Below are 18873 nucleotides of genomic sequence, written 5' to 3' on the forward strand. Positions count from 1 at the left end.
AGAGAGACGTGATAGGGAGGGTTTGTGGGAGGTGGAAGCTTTGGGTGAATAGCCCCAAGTCACTGGAGCCCTGGGCTGTGAGCTCAGCCCTGACGTAGCATTGTCAGCCCTATAGCTCAGAGCCCGTCGCCAAGGGGGGCTGGACACAGGGGACTGTCTGCCCCAAGCGCCCCTGCAAGGGAGTGGTGCAGGGGAGGAATGGAACCCAGCTCCCCTGGTGCCTGGGGACTGGATGGCGCCGCCTCCCTGGAGTCAGCAGCATGTGGCCCCCAAGGTGATGGCTGAGAGCTCCTCAGGTGACACATGGCCACAACTGCCATCCCAGCAGTGACCTCTCAGTGCTTGTGAAGGACACGGCTCACACACGAGGGCAGACTGCTTGGGGGCTGCCTGGTCCCACTCTGCACGGAGAAGGAGCTACCCTTTCTCAACTGCTCCGGGTCCTTCAGCACCTGGCACCAGATTCAGGAGCTCAGGGATGCAGACGGGCGCCTCGTGCAACCGACAGAGGGCCCAAGGGAGTGAGGTGCCTAACTCTCATTGGCTGCCAACAAGAGTCAGGCTCCTGGCCTGCATTAGGGTCTCTAGTGAATCCCACTATGTGCCTGGCTGCAGCACTAGGTGCGTAAATACCTTTGACACGCGGGTCCCTGGGGTAAAGATAGGCAGCATGGCCTAGTGGACAGAGCACTGGCCTGGAAATCAGGAGTCCTTGCTTCTGTTCCTGGCTCTGCCCTCCTGGGTGATCTCAGGCCATTCATGTCCCCACCTTCTTGTGCCTCAGTTTCTCCACCTGTTTCCCTCCTGAGTAAAGCACTTTGAGCTCTATGGATGGGCGAGGTGTGGTTACAGTTAAACCCTCCAGCCAGGCCAGACCTGTGCTCCCCTGTCTCACTAAATCAGTGGAGGGTTTTTACTGGTGTATTTGACGTGTCTTTGATTCTCAGGTTTCCAAAGTTAAATAAAGACAGTGGCCGGGGTGGACAGGAAACAGGGAGTGGTGACGCTCAAACATGAGGAAAGGACGGGGCAGAGCAGAGAGGGGCTGTGGTGTCCCTGCTGCCTCAGTCATACAGCCCTGACAGGGACTCAGAGTAGCGACAGCATCTGGGTTCACAATTTAGCCTTGAGGGGCTGGCAGAGATGCCGAACAGGGAAAGGGTCCTTCCACCCTGAGCTCTGGAGGTGGGGGGGCAGGGGCAGAGGGGGCAGGTTGGAGCAGGGAGTGACTGCAGATTGTCCCCACTTGACTCCATCAGGAGCAGTCATTGCTGGGCCATTTCCGTCTATCTCGGTTCACCCAACGCCCCGATGATCCTGTCTCTGTGCCTCTTGCTGCCTGGTGAGTATGTGGCCATCCTGTGCTAATTCATAGCAGGTTGGGAGGAAACAGAACTGAGAGCAGCCCCTGGCCCAAAGAGTCGGCAAATCCTCTTCAGTGGCAGAGAGGGTTGCGCTGTTGCGATGTTTGAGGGAGTGGGACTGTCCCAAACCAGCACAGGGCCAGCGCTCAGGGCTAGGGATGGGTCGGGGTGAGCAGTCGGCCCAGGCTGGGGTTACAGTCACAGCTTCACAGAGTTTAAGACCAGGAGGGACCATTCGCCCATCCAGTCTGACCCCCTGACAGCCCAGAGCAGAGAACTTCCCCCAGCTCCCCTGCACTGAGCCCAGTCACTTGTGTTTGATTAAAGCATCTCCCAGAAAGGCCTCCGGCCTGGCTGTGACTCCCCCACTTCCCTGGGGAGCTGGCGCCGGGGTTTAATCCCCAGCACGGGGAGAAACTGCTGCCTCCTTTCTCACTGGAATTTGCCCACACACAGCGTCCAGTCCTTGGATCTGGTTCTGCCTGTCTCTGCTGCACTGAAGAGCCTGTTAGACACCATGATCAGCCCAGCTGTCTGACCAGCTACACACGTTCTGGATTCCCCCAGAATTCAGGGGTTCTGGGTCTGGGGCTTGGGTCTGACTCGTTATAGGACCAGGCACAAGTCACACAGCTTGGATCCAACCCCAGATCTGTGTTTTCAGGAGGGGTTGGGATCAGGGGCTGTGCTTTGGGCCTGTGTCTTTAACATCCATACCAGGTCTCGGCCTCTGTCTGTCCAAAGCATGTTCCCTGCTGCAGGCTCTGCTGGGGAAGTGAGGGGCTGTCACGGAGTCCCTGGGCAATGCTCTGGAACTGCTCCCTACGAAGGCAGTCAGGACTCTGGGGAAGTCTCCATTCTGTGAGCAGACTGTCTGCAGGACACACAGCTCACAAAACTTCCACCTTCCTGGGTCTGACCTTGGAGCATTCAGCATCCTCTGCCCCTCCGTGAGCTTCCCACAGCGAGTCCGTCCAGGCGGGGCTCCTGGGGAAGCCAGAGGATCCTGCACCCCAACTCCGCAGTCAGACGTGACTCTCAGCCAGCCAGTAAAACAGAAGGTTTATTAGACGAAAGGAACATGGTCTAACACAGAGCTTGTAGATGCAGAGAACCGGACCCCTCAGCTGGGTCCATTTTGGGGGGCAGTGAGCCAGACAACCACGTCTGTACTTCACTCCATGTCTCCAGCCAGCCCCAAACTGAAACTCTCTCCAGCCCCTCCTCCTCTGGGCTTGGTCCCTTTCCCAGGCCAGGAGGTCACCTGATTCCTTTGTTCTCCAACCCTTTAGCTCTCACCTTGCAGGGGAGAAGAGCCCAGGCCATCAGTTGCCAGGAAACAGGGTGTCGGCCAATCTCTGTGTCCAGACCCCTGCACACACCTGCCCTCTAGGGCTCTGCAAGGATCATACACCCTTACCCCACCACCTAGATACTTAAGAACTGCATAGGGGAAACTGAGGCACCCCCACACTATTCAGAGGAAACATTAAGAACAGTCCCACTTCGTCACAGGGGCTGAGCTCGATTAACAGGGCTGGGGATGAACGTAGGCACAGTCAGGCTGTTAGCAGAGCCCCGTGCAGACACGTACAGTGCTGATCCCCTGAGGACATGGGAATCCTCCAGGCCTCTCCCCATGGGAGTCACTGGCCCAGAGGGGATCTGGGGGTCAGGGCTTTGCACAGTGCCTGGCACAGCCTCATGGAGCAGGTGGGGATGCCCATGGTGTGATGGCTGCAGCTGGAACCGGGCCCCATGCTCCTCTGTGCTGAAGAGAGAGGGGGGCCCCTGGCTCCCAGGTGCCTGCATGTGAATCCCGTTCCATGCACGGGGCTGGGGAGGGCAATGGGGTGTGTTTCAGACCCAGAGCCCACCCATCTCTGCAGGGGGCGCTGTTACCTCGGGAGCAGGGACCATGCGGGGAACAGAGATCCCATCAGCAATTCAGGGCGTCTCACAGCAGGGGAGATTCTAGCCCGGCACTGAACACATGGCACCTTTCTGTTCCCAGCGCTGAGTCCCATTAGCCAGGAGATCTGCTCAGCTCCCAGTGAGTTCATTTGTCTGTCTGTCCCCAATCTACCCAGGGTATTTACCCCTCCCCCTCCAGGGCATTCAGCCACAACCCCTTGGGCCATGCCCTGCTCAGTGCGGTGCCAGTGACAATAGCACGGGAAGGCAGACAGGGCTGTGTGAGATCTAAGCGGGGTTCGCAGGACTCCCAGCCAACCCCTCCCTGCCCCGCTGCCTCTTTCCTGTGACCCGGGGCCAGTGTGAAATGAAGAGAGAGAGAGTCACATCCACGGCCTATCTCACCCCTGGGGCACTGGTCCTGGGAAGCAGAGAACGCCATGTCTCAGACCCCCAGGGATTTACCTTCCCATGGCACCAGCTCCCAGCCCGTCGCAGCTGCAGGGCTGTCTCTGGAGCTCACATGCACACACAGTGTTTTCCCCAGGAATTGAAATTAGGGGGGGTGTTCGAATTTACGGCAGGGCGTGTCAGGGCCGATGAGGGGTGAGACCATGAGGGTGAAGGTGGGCTGTATGGCACCATAGTAAAAACTGAAAAATGTTTCATGACCATTTTATTAGATTTAACTCAATTTTTAAAATCATCACACAAATTAAAGTTGGCTACTCAAGCCTTCTATGAAGCACTACATCTACATCCTTCTTGGTTTCTTGTTATAATTTTGCACAACTCTGTTAATTAACTTCTTGAATGCAATGTGTTCATCTTTGTGGCTTCTCATGTGTCTGGTACTTCCATTCCTTCAATTGGTATGCTCATTAGTTCATTCACATGATCAGGCAGAAGGCGACTTCTTTCAGAACACAAAATGCTATTCAATGATGAAAAAAAACACTCAACTGTAGCTGTTGTGACAGGGAGTAGCAAGAGATGAATTCCTACTTCTTTCATCTCAGGAAACGTAGCACAAAGATCGGGTCGAGCCACTAGTGATGATAAAAAAGAAGTTGAAGTCAAATCTTCATTCATTCGTCGTACAATATTCCACTCTGTGTTCAAATTTTCTATTCTGTCCTGAGCACAGGGTAGCCCCCTTGCTGGTAATGCCTCACTCCACTCAACTGTCAGTGTTTTATAGGACAGGGATCTGTAAAAGCTACGTAGAGGTTGAGTAGAATCTAGAATTTGCTGTTGTAGATTTTTAAGAATCAAGTCTGTGTACTTTTTCAGTTGTCTTAACACACACTTCTTGTCCTCTTCACTTAAGGATTCAATATAAAGGCCTTCATTAGTCAACTTCTGGACTGAATTCTTTGCTTCTTCCAGTACTTTTTCAATGGATAGCTCTCTGATTGATCCAAGTGTAGCTTCTATTGCTGGACAAAGATCTACTACCGTTGTAGCAGATGCCTGGATGGCATTGTTTAATGACCCAAGTGGTTTCAACAGTAGACTTACAAGAGAGAGAATGGCAATAGTCTTCTCTGAACGTAGTAGCAAAAGTAATCCACCAGCCCCACTACTTAGATCCATCCCATCTTGGTAAAAAGAAAAGGAGGACTTGTGGCACCTTAGAGACTAACAAATTTATTTGAGCATAAGCTTTCGTGAGCTACAGCTCACTTCATCAGATACATTCGATGAAGTGAGCTGTCGCTCACGAAAGCTTATGCCTACCTCTGACATCAAGATAACATACACAATGACTTAATACTTGCCCATTTCATCAACCATGTATGCAAATTTTTTGAATGTGGTGAGAGAGTTCTTCACTTTTTCAACTGTTGAGTCTTTCACTGTTGCACCGCATGCTTCTAGCCAGTCAGTTGAGTTTCTTGCAGAAAGATAGTGAGCATTTGCCGGTCTTGTTTGGAACCAGTGTTCAACTTCAGGATGAACAAGTGACAATGCACTTAACATTGGCCTCCAGTTTGTAGTGTGTGATATCTCTTGCTTAAATAGAAAGTATGATGCCACGGCCATGTTTGTTTGCATGAACTGTGTTGTGTCTCCAGCATTCTTAACAGCCTCATCAACACTCACCAGTGTTGTCCTTGGTCAGTGGAGACTCAGAGTTCAGAGGTGCTTTCACATGAGTTCACCTCCCAGGTGGGGGGCAAGAAGGCACCTTGCTCGTTCCTCCAGCTGCTCACTGTTCACTCTGGCCACTGTTGTTCATTGTGCCACCGTTCACTCCATCGCTCTGTGGCCAATGGCCCTGCGCCATCACCTTCTGCTGCTGCCTGCCACCGTGACCTCTGCGAGTTGGTCTCTTGAGGTTCCACCCAGCTCTCAGTGATTTCAGCTGAGCTCTCAGTGGGGGAACCTCGCTGCTAGTGCAGACTGGGCCGTCTCTTCCACAGAAACACTGTCCCACAGCAGGTCTGAGCACTTAGACCTGATTATCAGTAATTTCAGCTGTAGTGGTCACTTAACAAAACAAAAGACTCTCTGTGGAGCCTACTCAGATCTGTCTTGAAACAGTGGAGAGGGGCAGGTCACTTGTGAGTCAGGCAGACCACCAAGCAAAACACCTGTCCCCACCCTCTCTCTTGATGCCCTCAATCAGCACAGGCTAAGTACAGTTCTACTGCCCTTTACTCAGACAATAAGAACAACAACATGTCATTACCCTACCCCCACATTCAAGTGATTTGTAACCCAACCCCAGCCAAAATCTATCACGTGGGCAACACAGCTCTGTTTGCTGGACACCTAGGTAGATTAGGTGTGAATGTAAATACAATCTGGTATTGAAACCTTTCCCTCCAGCCGCCAGCTCATCACTAGCTGTCACGGAGAGCTCATTTAGACTTTGCTTACAAATCATACTTTGAAATTATTAGGTTGGCCAACATCACCGAAATGAATGCACTGACATTGTCATAAAAAACAACAGCTGTATAAGGAAGCTAGTCTCTGTTCATACTTTTCAAATCTATTATACTTTTTTAGATACATGTATTTTATGATACACTTTATATGCTTTTAAAGTGTGTATTAATGTTTCAATTTCAATTCAAATGTCCAAACAATCACTAAATTGGCAACACTGCATGTAACTAGTTCACAAAACTGGGGAGGAGGGGTGGTTTTGGGAAATTCAGGGCGTGTGTAGGGAAATCCCTGCACACACACGTGCACACACACGCGCGCACACACACACACACACGGATGCAGCCTGAAACTTGTCCTTAAATATCAGCAGCACCATTAACAGTCAGCCCTGGGCAGGCAGGAAGCATTCGACTGGGCATGGCCAGAAGGGACCCAGGCTGAGCTCCCGTGTGACCCAGGCCAGGGAGATGCTCCCAGTGTTTTTTTGGACGTGGACGCGCTTCTGTGCTGGGTGCCTGGGCAGCAGGGGGAGGGGATGCTGCCGGCCAAGGCAGCAGCAGGGGGCACCGCGGGGGTGGGGAAGGTGGTGGGCAGATATTGACCTGCCCAGCGGCATCAGGAATTCCCCTGCGAGTTCAGAGCTGGGTCCCATCGCCCTGGCAAGTCCCAGGAAAGGGGGATCTGCTCCCTGCTGCTTCTCCAGGACCTTCCCTTAGCCTGGGCCTGGAATTGCCCCCTGTGCCAGCTGGGGCCTGGGGGGCAGGAGGGGCACAAGGACAGGGAGGATGTTAGAACAGACGTCAGAGGGGTTAGGGACTGGACACAGCTCCTTGGCTATTCGCTGGCGAGCTCCATGGAGCAGCGCCTGGCCTTCACCGCATGGGTTATGGGGGTAGGCCAAGGTGTTGGCCATGCCCTCGACAGGCCCCAACAGCCAGGGACTGGCCTCGCTGAGGGGTCACCTCTCTCCCAGCCGTACTGCCCCAGATGGGTCAGGGGGGTGCCCGTGCCAGGGCTTCTTGTTCTAGGACAGTGCACAGCACCAGACAATGGGAGCCCGGCCCGGCTGAGTCCTTAGCCTCTTACACAACCTAAATGATCCTGGGGAATGAAACTTCCAGGCCTCAGAAAGAGCTCGTCCCCCTGTCTGCCCAGCTGGGCTGGAATCAGAGACACTATCCAAGACGTGGCCCAAACTCACAAGCCATTTACCTCCTGCCCCATCCACAGCGCTGGGCACCACCGACAACCCCAGTGACAGCTCTGACCCATTCCCCTTCCCAGGTGCTCTTCCTGCCCCCACCCCCTACCTGAGCCCGACGTCTGCCCAGACAGGGGACTCCATGCGGCTCACGTGCTCTGTGTTCTCCCGGACCCTGGCCACCTGCATCGTCTTCTGTAAGGACGGGGAGGAAGTTTCATCCCAGACAGGCTTAGTGGGGAAACTCACCTACGACTATGACCATGTGGTGTCCAGGCACAGCTCTGGAAATTACTCCTGTGGGTACAAGATCAAGGACAGCGACAGCCGGATGACCAAATCCCAGCTCAGCCCTGCCAAGCACTTCAGCATCACTGGTAAGGCGTGTGTGTGTGTGATCATATCAGCATCCCAGGAAGGTGAGTGGGGGGTCAATGGCAGAGCAAGGTCGAGGGCTTTCGAAAGGGTACGGTCAGAAGGGAAAATTAGCTCACCCAGGCTGAGCTCCTGTATGACCCAGGCCAGGGAGCCGCGCCCAGTGACCCTGTGTCCAGCCCTGCAGGGCCTGGCCAAGCCAGGAGGTAGCTTTTCAGTCATGGCTGCGTGTCTTTGCTGGCTGCCTGGGCAGCAGGGGTAGGGGATGCTGCCGGCCAAGGCAGTAGCAGGGGGTCGGGAACGGTGGCAGGCAGATATTGACCTACTCAGCAGCAGCAGCAGCAATTCCCCTGTGAGTTCAGAGCTGGGTCCCGTCGCCCCGGTGATTCCCGGGAAAGGGGGATCCACTCCCTGCAGATACTCCAGGACCTTCCCTTAGCCTGGGCCTGGAATTGCCCTCGGTGCCCCCTGTGCCAGCTGGGGCCTGGGGGGCGGGAGGGGCACAAGGACAGGGAGGATGTTAGAGCAGATGTCAGAGGGGTTAGGGACTGGACACAGCTCCTTGGCTGTTGGCTGGCAAGCTCCATGAGGCAATAACTGGCCTGCACTGCATGGGCTATGGGGGCAGACCGAGGTGTTGGCCAGGCCCTAGACAGGCCCCAATGGCCAGTGGCTGCCCTCTCTGAGGGGCTGCCTCTCTCAGGCCATACTGCCCAGCTGGGTCAGCAGGGTGCTTGCGCCAGGGCCCCTGGTTCTAGGACAGCATGCAATGCCAGACAATGGGAGCCCTGCCTGGACAAGCCTGTAGGCTCTTACACAACCCAAAAGATCCCAGGTAATAAACATCCTGGGCATCAGAGAGAGCTCGTCCCCCCGTCTACCCCGCTGGGCTGGAATCAGAACCTCCATCTCAGACGTGGCACATCCCCACCCACCATTGACTTCTGGTGCCACTAACAATGCTGGGTGCCACCAATGGCTCCATTCTCCTTCCAGGTGCTCTTCTTGCCCCCACCCTCTACCTGAGCCAGATGTCTGCCTGGCCAGGGGTCTCTGTGCAGCTCCAGTGCTCCATGTTCTCCCTGGCCCCAGCCACCCGAGTCATCTCCTATAAGGATGGGGAGGAGGTTTCATCCCAGACGGGTTCGGAGGAGAAGGTCTCCTATAGCTAAACCATGTGGTATCCAGAGACAGCTCCAGGAAATACTCCTGTGGGTACGAGATCACGGAAAGCGACAACCGGCTGACCAGATCCCAGCTCAGCCCTGCCAAACACCTCAGCATCACTGGTAAGGCCAGTGTGTGTGTGCATGTGCCCGTATCCCACCTCAGCCCTGCCCAGCAACTCAGCATGGGGTGAGGGGTGGTGAACAGACAACAATTAAATAATAAAAATAACGAGGAGTCCTTGTGGCACCTTAGAGATGAACAAATTTATTTGGGCACGAAAGCTTATGCACAAATAAATATGTTCATCTCTAAGGTGCCACAAGGACTCCTTGTTCTTTTTGCTGATACAGACTAACACGGCTACTACTCTGAATTAAATAACAAACACCTGAAAATCTTAAAGCTGAAATTCATCCATTTTCAAAATCTGAAATGAAAAGTTTCTAACAAAGCGTCTTTGTTCAAAATTTGTCACAGGGAACCCCTCCCTATTTTTCACCTTCTCAGCTCAGATGGCCCAGCCCAGATAGGTTGGGGACAAAGACATCATAGAAACATCAGGCTGGAAGGGACCTCAAGATGTCAGCAAGTCCAACCCCTGCACTGAGACAGGACCAAATAAACCTAGACCATCCTTGACAGGGGGTTTGTCCGACCTGTTCTTAATAACCTCTGAAGACGGCGATTCCACACCCTCCCTTGGAAGCTGTTCCAGTGATTAACTACCCGTATCGTTAGAAAGTTTTTCCCAATATCGAACCTAAATTTCCCTTGCTGCAGATGAAGCCCATTACTTCTTGTCCTACCTTTAGTGGACACGGAGAACCAATGATCCCTGTCCTCTTTATGGGCCTGGAGTGGGGCTGTGGTCTGGCTCTGGTCTTTTACGTATTTATTGCCTAGGTAGTGACTCCAGCAGTGGTATCGGGGGTCCCCCCTCCCCTAAGGTAAATGATTCTGAATCGTTTCTTTATCCAGTGGATTCTATTTGGGGAAAGATGAGTCCTGGGGTGGGCAACCCCCAGTCTGAGTGCGATCGCTGTGATGATGGATGTAGAGGAAACACCCAGAAGGTGACATGCTCGCCAATGCGGCACTATCTCTCCCAGACTTTAACCAGCATTGCTGAGCTGGGCAACATCTTTGCAGGGCAGGAAAATGTTTCTTTCAAAGGGGGAATCCCAAATCCTTCTGATGGGCAAGAGTTTCATCTGGAGTTCACGGACCGCCTCTGCTAAACCGGCAGTTAGTGAATTATTTCCTCTCTCTGCATTCACTGTATTTGTTGTTGCTCTGGCAGGAGACACTAGACACATCATCACACCTGGGCTGACACGTTCTTCCTCTCCATGTAATTAGTTATTTACGTTCCGTGCTTGAGTCCTAAACAGAGGTGTTACAAACTGCATGTGGGCAAAACCCTCTTTCAGGAATCTCAGCCCAGCACCAGTGCCCAGTTCCCAGGGAGCAATAGAGCCCCAGGAACTGATTTTAGCAGAGTCCACACCTGGCTGTTTGCCCCAACTCCCCCCAAAGCATCTGCATCAACAAACCAACCCCTACAGAGTATGTTTGAAAAGGCTGTGAGCACCCCTCCCATTGCAAGGAAAAGATGGTGTCAGGTTTTGTGTAACAGCGCCATCTAGTGACTCCTGCCAGGAATTTCATTCAAAACTTCTTACAGAAAATTCCAATGTTCATGAAATTCAAGAAAAAAAATTCATTTGGCCTCATTTCAACTAGACATTTTCCTTTGTTTTGGATTTTCAGAACTAAAACGAGACAAAAGTGTCAGTTAGAAACACAGAGAGTTTTGCTTTGTTTCCTTTCAAAGGAACATTTTCCTTCCATTTCTGGCTTTTGAAAACCAAAATGGAAAAAAAAAAGTCAATTCAAAACTAAAAACATTGGTTTTAATTTCATAATTATTTTTGTGGAAAGACTAGAAAGGTCTGTGTGTGTGAATTGTCTGGGGACATTTTTTGATTTCAGTTAAACTGTGTTTAGATTAAAATAATGTTGGGTCAAAAAAAATTGTGGAAAAATTTCAACCAACTCTGTTAAGAAAGAACAGTCACTAATGTTGCCCTGAAGATAACTCCGGGGTGAGTTCCCCAGTAGGTTCATGAGGATATTAGGAGTCACCACTTACCACGGGACTCAGCCAGCTCCAGCCAATGGGGACTTGCCGGTGGCTGCTTGGAGAGGCCATTCACAGAGATTCACATTCTTTCCTAGGGCCAGATCTGAATCTCCTGTTGGGAATTACAATCCCTGCTGTCCTGGTTCTGGCTGTGGTGCTTTATCTGCTGGGAAAGAAAGGTGGGTATGACAGTGAGGCCAAGTCCTGTTATCAGATGTACAGACAGACGTGGCAGAGACAACCCCTTAAATCCCCTGTACCCAGTGTGCCTGGGAATAGGGAGAGAGATGATCAGAGACACAATGAAATCAATCATTCATTTTTGGGAGTCTGGCTGGGAAGAAAGACCAAAGAGATGATGAAATGGATTATCACTGTGATTAATTATTTATACTATGGTAGCACCTTGGAGCCCCAGTCAGGGATCACAGCCCCATTGTGCTAGGCGCAGGACATTATTTATTAGGTATGTTACTGCAGTGCCTTGGAGCCCCAATCAGGGGTCATGACCCCACTACTCAAGGTGCTGCACAGATCAGTAACGAAGGGGACAGCCCCTGCTCCAAAGATGCTCACAAGCTAGGACTCAGTCAGGGGTGTGTGGCTGGATGGAATATCGACTCGCACGTACCTAAGGCTGCAGTTCAGGAAGGCATCCCCTAGTCAGGAGGGGCCCTTACGCATGTGCCCACATGTAAGTGCTTTCCTGAATCAGGACCTAACAACTCTGAAATAGAGCTCTGGACACAGCTGTGCCCTGTCAACCTTTCCTCACACAGCGTCCCCAGCCCCAAGCTTTCAAAGCACTCGAGTCACCCCAACAATCTTGAGATTGGTTTAAAACTCATAGGATTTCCAACCAGTCACCAGTGTGGGTTCTTTTTATTTACCTGAGGGATTTGATCTTTGGGGGCCTTTGGGCTTTTCTCCCCAAACACGAGGGTTATACATTTATTTGTTTTTTTAATGAAAGCCGAGATTCTCACTGAATTCCCTGACTCTCAGACCTGGGGCTTTACGTAGAATATCAAATGCCGTGAGACTGGAACTAAAGTTCTGGTGGAGGAGAGCACTGGGCTGGGCCAGGCCATGGGGATGGGGCTCTGCTTCAATACCATGATGAACTGGGGCCAAGTCGCTCAGTTTCTCTCTCTCTCTTTCTCTCTTTCTGTCCACAATGAATAGAGTCTACGATCACATTGTCTCACTGCCTTCCAGTTGCGTCTCTACCAAGGGATCAAAGGTAGGAAGAGATTATTCCCTCTCCCATCTCATTTCCATTCTGGTTCCCTTCTCTCTGCCTCATGGAAAGGCTGGCAGCCATTCCAGCTTCTAAGTGGAGCTCAGCAGGGGTGTGGGTGTGGGGGTGGCGGAGGGGGGCGGTGTCAGTCTGCTTGTTCTGGAGGAATTTTTGAAAAGGCCAGGGAAGGATAAACTTTCTGGTCGGGATGGGATCTGGGGGTTACAAGAAGATGCTTTAAAGAAGGGGGCTGTGAAAGGAGCATGTTCCCATCGAATTCACCAGCAGCAGAGTGAGTGTGTTTGAAAAGGGTCCCTACGTGTGTGAAAGAATTAAAGTGACCCTGTTTTATACTCAGGGGATGTTGGGGCTGGTTGGCCACAAAGCGACACCGACCGACCCAGTCAGTTCCCTAGAACCAGGTCTGTTCTTCTGGGGCGGGGCTGGGAATGGCCAAGCCTGGCTGGGAACCAAGGGTCTCCAGTCCCTCCAACTGCAGTGGGTAACACCCAATGTTAGTTCCATCGGCTGCAGCTGGTTTAGTGCCTGGCTCGGCGCGTCCAAACATGGACTCACCCTGAAACACACACAGAGGGTTCCCCCACAGCAGCCATGATTTCTCTGCTGGGGAGAGCTGGGTATCAATGACGCCCATGGGGATTCAGAGTGTGCTGTACATGTTAACAACATGCTGTGCAGAGGGGGCTCTGAGCTGGTTGCCTCTGCAGCACGGCCCAGGGGGACCAGCTCGTTGGACCCCAGGCTGCCCCCAGTACCAGAGAAGTTGCTAAGTGCTGCTGCTCACTGTCTGCCCACCACCATGTCAGGGGCTCTGAGGGACCCCCCACCCACCACACACAGAGACCCTCCAGGGGCCCCACAGAAGGTGTCTAAGGGTCACTCCCCATTGCTCTGCAGCCAGCTCCTGCCACTCAGGGCTCCCCCCAACTCCTGCTCCCCTCTCCCTCTGACTTCCCAGTCACCTTCTGCAGCCCACCAGGTCTGCTGCAGCCCTTTTGCGGGCCACAGGGCCCATATGCTCGTTCTAAGTCCTGCCTGGCCCATGCCGGCCTCACAGCCCCGGAGCTCGGAGCAGATTCATCAGCAGCACATTGCCCCAAGAGGGACTCCAGCAAATCCTAGTGGCCCCAGCCCAGACGGACATGACGGGGGGAGCAACCAGCCCTGGGCTGGGGGTGGGGAAGAGGGAACCAGGTGAGATACCAGGGAATCCATGGGGTGACCAGCTGCACACAGAGAGGGAAAGGTGCATGGGGAGACTAGAAGCAGTTTCCGGGCTTTGCCAGTGTCCGGCCTAGCCTGGGTTCCCAGTGAATCAACTCTGCCAATAAAGCGGGTGGGGGCAGAGGGGACACGACACACAGACCCTCAGGGTATGTCTACACTATGAAATTAGGTCGAATTTATAGAAGTCAGTTTTTTAGAAATCGTTTTTATATATTTGAATGTGTGTGTCCCCACAGAAAATGCGTTAAGTGTATTAACTCGGCGGAGTGCTTCCACAGTACCGAGGCAAGGGTCGACTTCCAGAGTGTTGCACTGCGGGTAGCTATCCCACAGTTCCCGCAGGCTCCGCTGCCAATTGGAATTCTGGGTTGAGATCCCAATGGCTGATGGGTCTAAAACATTGTCACCGGTGGTTCTGGGTACATGTCATCAGGCCCCCGTTCCCTCCCTCCCTCCCTCCGTGAAAGCAGCAGCAGACAATCGTTTCGCGCCTTTTTTCTTGAGTTACCTGTGCAGACGCCATACCACGGCAAGAATGGAGGCCGCTCAGCTCACTTTGGCAATTAGGAGCACATTAAACACCACATGCATTATCCAGCAGTATATGCAGCACCAGAACCTGGCAGAGCGATCCCGGGCGAGGAGGCGACGTCAGCGCGGTCACGTGAGTGATCAGGACATGGACACAGATTTCTCTGAAAGCATGGGCCCTGCCAATGCATGCATCATGGCGCTAATGGGGCAGGTTCATGCGGTGGAACGCCAATTCTGGGCTCGGGAAACAAGCACAGACAGGTGGGACTGCATAGTGTTGCAGGTCTGGGACGATTCCCAGTGGCTGCGAAACTTTCACATACGTAAGGGACTTTGTGACTTGCTTTCCCTTGCCCTGAAGCACATGAATACCAAGATGAATCATAGAATCATAGAATATCAGGGTTGGAAGGGACCTCAGGAGCTCATCTAGTCCAACCCCCTGCTCAAAGCAGGACCAATCCCCGACTAAATCATCCCAGACAGGGCTTTGTCAAGCCTCACCTTAAAAACTTCTAAGGAAGGGGATTCCACCACCTCCCTAGGTAACGCATTCCAGTGTTTCACCACCCTCCTAGTGAAAAAGTTTTTCCTAATATCCAACCTAAATCTCCCCCACTGCAACTTGAGACCATTACTCCTTGTCCTGTCATCTGCTATCACTGAGAATAGTCTAGATCCATCCTCTTTGGATCCACCTTTCAGGTAGTTAAAAGCAGCTATCAAATCCCCCCTCATTCTTCTCTTCTGTAGACTAAACAATCCCAGTTCCCTCAGCCTCTCCTCATAACTCATGTGTTCCAGACCCCTAATCATTTTTGTTGCCCTTCGCTGGACTCTCTCCAATTTATCCACATCGTTCTTGTAGTGTGGGGCCCAAAACCGGACACAGTACTCCAGATGAGGCCTCACCAATGTCGAATAGAGGGGAACGATCACGTCCCTCGATCTGCTCGCTATGCCCCTACTTATACATCCCAAAATGCCATTGGCCTTCTTGGCAACAAGGGCACACTGTTGACTCATATCCAGCTTCTCATCCACTGTCACCCCTAGGTCCTTCTCTGCAGCACTGCTGCCTAGCCATTCGGTCCCTAGTCTGTAGCGGTGCATTGGATTCTTCCCTCCTAAGTGCAGGACTCTGCACTTGTCTTTGTTGAACCTCATCAGATTTCTTTTGGCCCAATCCTCCAACTTGTCTAGGTCCCTCTGTATCCTATCCCTACCCTCCAGCATATCTACCACTCCTCCCAGTTTAGCGTCATCCGCAAACTTGCTGAGGGTGCAATCCACACCATCCTTCAGATCATTAATGAAGATATTGAACAAAACCGGCCCCAGGACCGACCCTTGGGGCACTCCACTTGATACCGGCTGCCAACTAGACATGGAGCCATTGAGCACTACCCGTTGAGCCTGACAATCTAGCCAACTTTCTACCCACCTTGTAGTGCATCCATCCAGCCCATACTTCCCTAACTTGCTGACAAGAATACTGTAGGAGACCATGTCAAAAGCTTTGCTAAAGTCGAGGAATAACACGTCCACTGCTTTTCCTTCATCCACAGAACCAGTTATCTCATCATAGAAGGCAATTAGATTAGTCAGGCATGACTTTCCCTTGGTGAATCCATGCTGACTGTTCCTGATCACTTTCCTCTCCTCTAAGTGCTTCAGAATTGATTCCTTGAGGACCTGCTCCATGATTTTTCCGGGGACTGAGGTAAGGCTGACTGGCCTGTAGTTCCCAGGATCCTCCTTCTTCCCTTTTTTAAAGATGGGCACTACATTAGCCTTTTTCCAGTCTTCCGGGACTTCCCCCGATCTCCATGAGTTTTCAAAGATAATGGCCAATGGCTCTGCAATCACATCCGCCAATTCCTTTAGCACTCTCGGATGCAACGCATCCGGCCCCATGGACTTGTGCACATCCAGTTTTTCTAAATAGTCCCGAACCACTTCTTCCTTCACAGAGGGCTGGCCACCTCCTCCCCATGCTGTGCTGCCCAGTGCACTAGTCTGGGAGCTGACCTTGTTCGTGAAGACAGAGGCAAAAAAAGCATTGAGTACATTAGCTTTTTCCACATCCTCTGTCACTAGGTTGCCTCCCTCATTCAGTAAGGGACCCACACTTTCCTTGGCTTTCTTCTTATTGCTAACATACCTGAAGAAACCCTTCTTGTTACTCTTAACATCCCTTGCTAGCTGCAACTCCAGGTGTGATTTAGCCTTCCTGATTTCACTCCTGCATGCCCGAGCAATATTTTTATACTCATCCCTGGTCATTTGTCCAATCTTCCACTTCTTGTAAGCTTCTTTTTTGTGTTTAAGATCAGCAAGGATTTCACCGTTAAGCCAAGCTGGTCGCCTGCCATATTTACTATTCTTTCTACACATCGGGATGGTTTGTCCCTGTAACCTCAATAAGGATTCTTTAAAATACAGCCAGCTCTCCTGGACTCCTTTCCCCCTCATGTTATTCTCCCAGGGGATCTTGCCCATCAGTTCCCTGAGGGAGTCAAAGTCTGCTTTTCTGAAGTCCAGGGTCCGTATTCTGCTGCTTTCCTTTCTTCCTTGTGTCAGGATCCTGAACTCGACCATCTCATGGTCACTGCCTCCCAGGTTCCCATCCACTTTAGCTTCCCCTACTAATTCTTCCCAGTTTATGAGCAGCAGGTCAAGAAGAGCTCTGCCCCTAGTTGGTTCCTCCAGCACTTGCACCAGGAAATTGTCCCCTACATTTTCCAAAAACTTCCTGGATTGTCTGTGCACCGCTGTATTGCTCTCCCAGCAGATATCAGGATGATTGAAGTCGCCCATGGGAACAAGGGCATGCAATCTAGTAGCTTCTGCGAGTTGCCGGAAGAAAGCCTCGTCCACCTCATCCCCTGGTCCAGTGGTCTATAGCAGACTCCCACCACGACATCACCCTTGTTGCTCTCACTTCTAAACTTAATCCAGAGACTCTCAGGTTTTTCTGCAGTTTCATACTTGAGCTCTGAGAAGTCATACTGCTCCCTTACATACAGTGCAACTCCCCCACCTTTTCTGGCCTCCCTGTCATAGAATCATAGAATCATAGAATCATAGAATATCAGGGTTGGAAGGGACCCCAGAAGGTCATCTAGTCCAACCCCCTGCTCGAAGCAGGACCAATTCCCAGTTAAATCATCCCAGCCAGGGCTTTGTCCTTCCTGAACAGTTTATACCCATCCATGATAGTACTCCTGTCATGTGAGTTATCCCACCAAGTCTCTGTTATTCCAATCACATCATAATTCCCTGACTTTGCCAGGACCTCCAGTTCTCCCTGCTTGTTTCCCAGGCTTTGTGCATGTAAGCAATGTCAGGATGAGCTCCACCCTGACATCTGGTGGTGAGGTGTAGCAAGTTGTGGAAAAGAACTTCAGGGGCTGATCTCATTTGCATAGGCACACCCACCCCGCCTAGAATGAGGCCATAGTTGCCCAAATGGTCACTTTGGCTGCTGTGGGATCCCCAGTGTCTCTGTTATTGGGGCAGGAAGAATAAATTGTTATTACCCTGATTATGGGAACTGTGCTTGGAACTGTACTTGGCCTTTTGTTATGATGGAGGGACTCACCATCAACTAAGTATCACTCACTAGGCAAGGGTCATGGGTTCCAAAACTCTGTGAATTGAGAGAGGCTGGGGACAAGTATTAATGTTTGGTGGCATGGACCCCTTGGTGAGGGCGTTACATGCTAATTGCATTTCCTTCTCTCTCCACTGTGGACTATCAGAGCTAATTTTGATTCTATTAGGAGTCTAGTTACAGGTTGCTGAGCTCACTTTGGGCTAATAGTGCACCAGCACTGAGGCTCCCCTATTACCAGCTGAATTCACTAAAGAGCTGAACTGACTAAGCGTTGTGTTAAGTAGTGGGGGAGCCTGAAGATATATTGTGGAGCAGTTTGCGGGATGGCTGGAGTGCCTTGTGGACAGGCTGGTGGAGCAGTTCATAGGATGGTGGGAGCTGCTGGTGGGATGCGGAGCAGTTTGTGGATCGGCGGGAGCTGTGTGTGGGCTGCGGAGCTGAGTGAAGCAGTTTGTGGGGTGGCTGGTGGAGCAAAGGCCTATGGAGCTGTGGGGCGGTCAGCTTCAGATCATGTAAGGTGCCTCTTACCTCCGCCCCCATCTCCACCCAGGTTGGGAGGTAAAGCTCTGTAGATAAACTTTTGAACTCTGGGGCTGCCCTGACCAGGGACAGAGACTTTTGGGTCATTGGACTTTTGGGACTTTGGGTGATTTGGGGTTGCTGGACTCAAGAACCAAAGGGAAAGGGCATGCCCCAATTTGGTGGGTTTTTTGCTCATGGGTTGTGTTATGAATCCTGTTGGTGGTGTTTCCCCAACATAATGCCACATTGTTTCTCTCTGTTATTAAAAGGCTTTTTGCTACACTCAGACTATGTGCTTGCGAGAGGGGAAGTATTGCCTCTTGGAGGCGCCCAGCGGGGGTGGAATATATTTGTCCCAGGTCACTGGGTGGGGGCTCGAGTCAGTTTGCATTGTGTTAGTGGAATGGATCCCCTAGATATTGAAGCCAGCCCTTGTTGCTGCCAACTCTGACGGGCAGAAGGGTTACATGCATTTGTATATAGGCACTTGAGATAACCCGCTGATCGCCCCTCGTTCTCAGTATGAGTCAGGAGCCCTCCCCTCTCGCTCGCTCCTGCTCGTGCTTCCTCCCAGTATCCCGCTTCCCCACTTACCTCAGGGCTTTGGACTCCTTCCCCCAGTGAACCTAGTTTAAAGCCCTC

General features: G+C 51.9%; 1 pseudogene; it reads left to right on the forward strand.

Annotated features, from left to right (window-relative positions):
• The first annotated feature begins 232 nt into the window (after positions 1-232).
• Positions 233-18873, forward strand: part of LOC141976835 (butyrophilin subfamily 3 member A3-like) — a 74240-nt pseudogene continuing 55599 nt past the window's right edge.

This window comes from Natator depressus, chromosome 23 (genome assembly GCF_965152275.1).
Source record: "Natator depressus isolate rNatDep1 chromosome 23, rNatDep2.hap1, whole genome shotgun sequence".
In the NCBI taxonomy this organism is placed as follows: Eukaryota; Metazoa; Chordata; order Testudines; family Cheloniidae; genus Natator; species Natator depressus.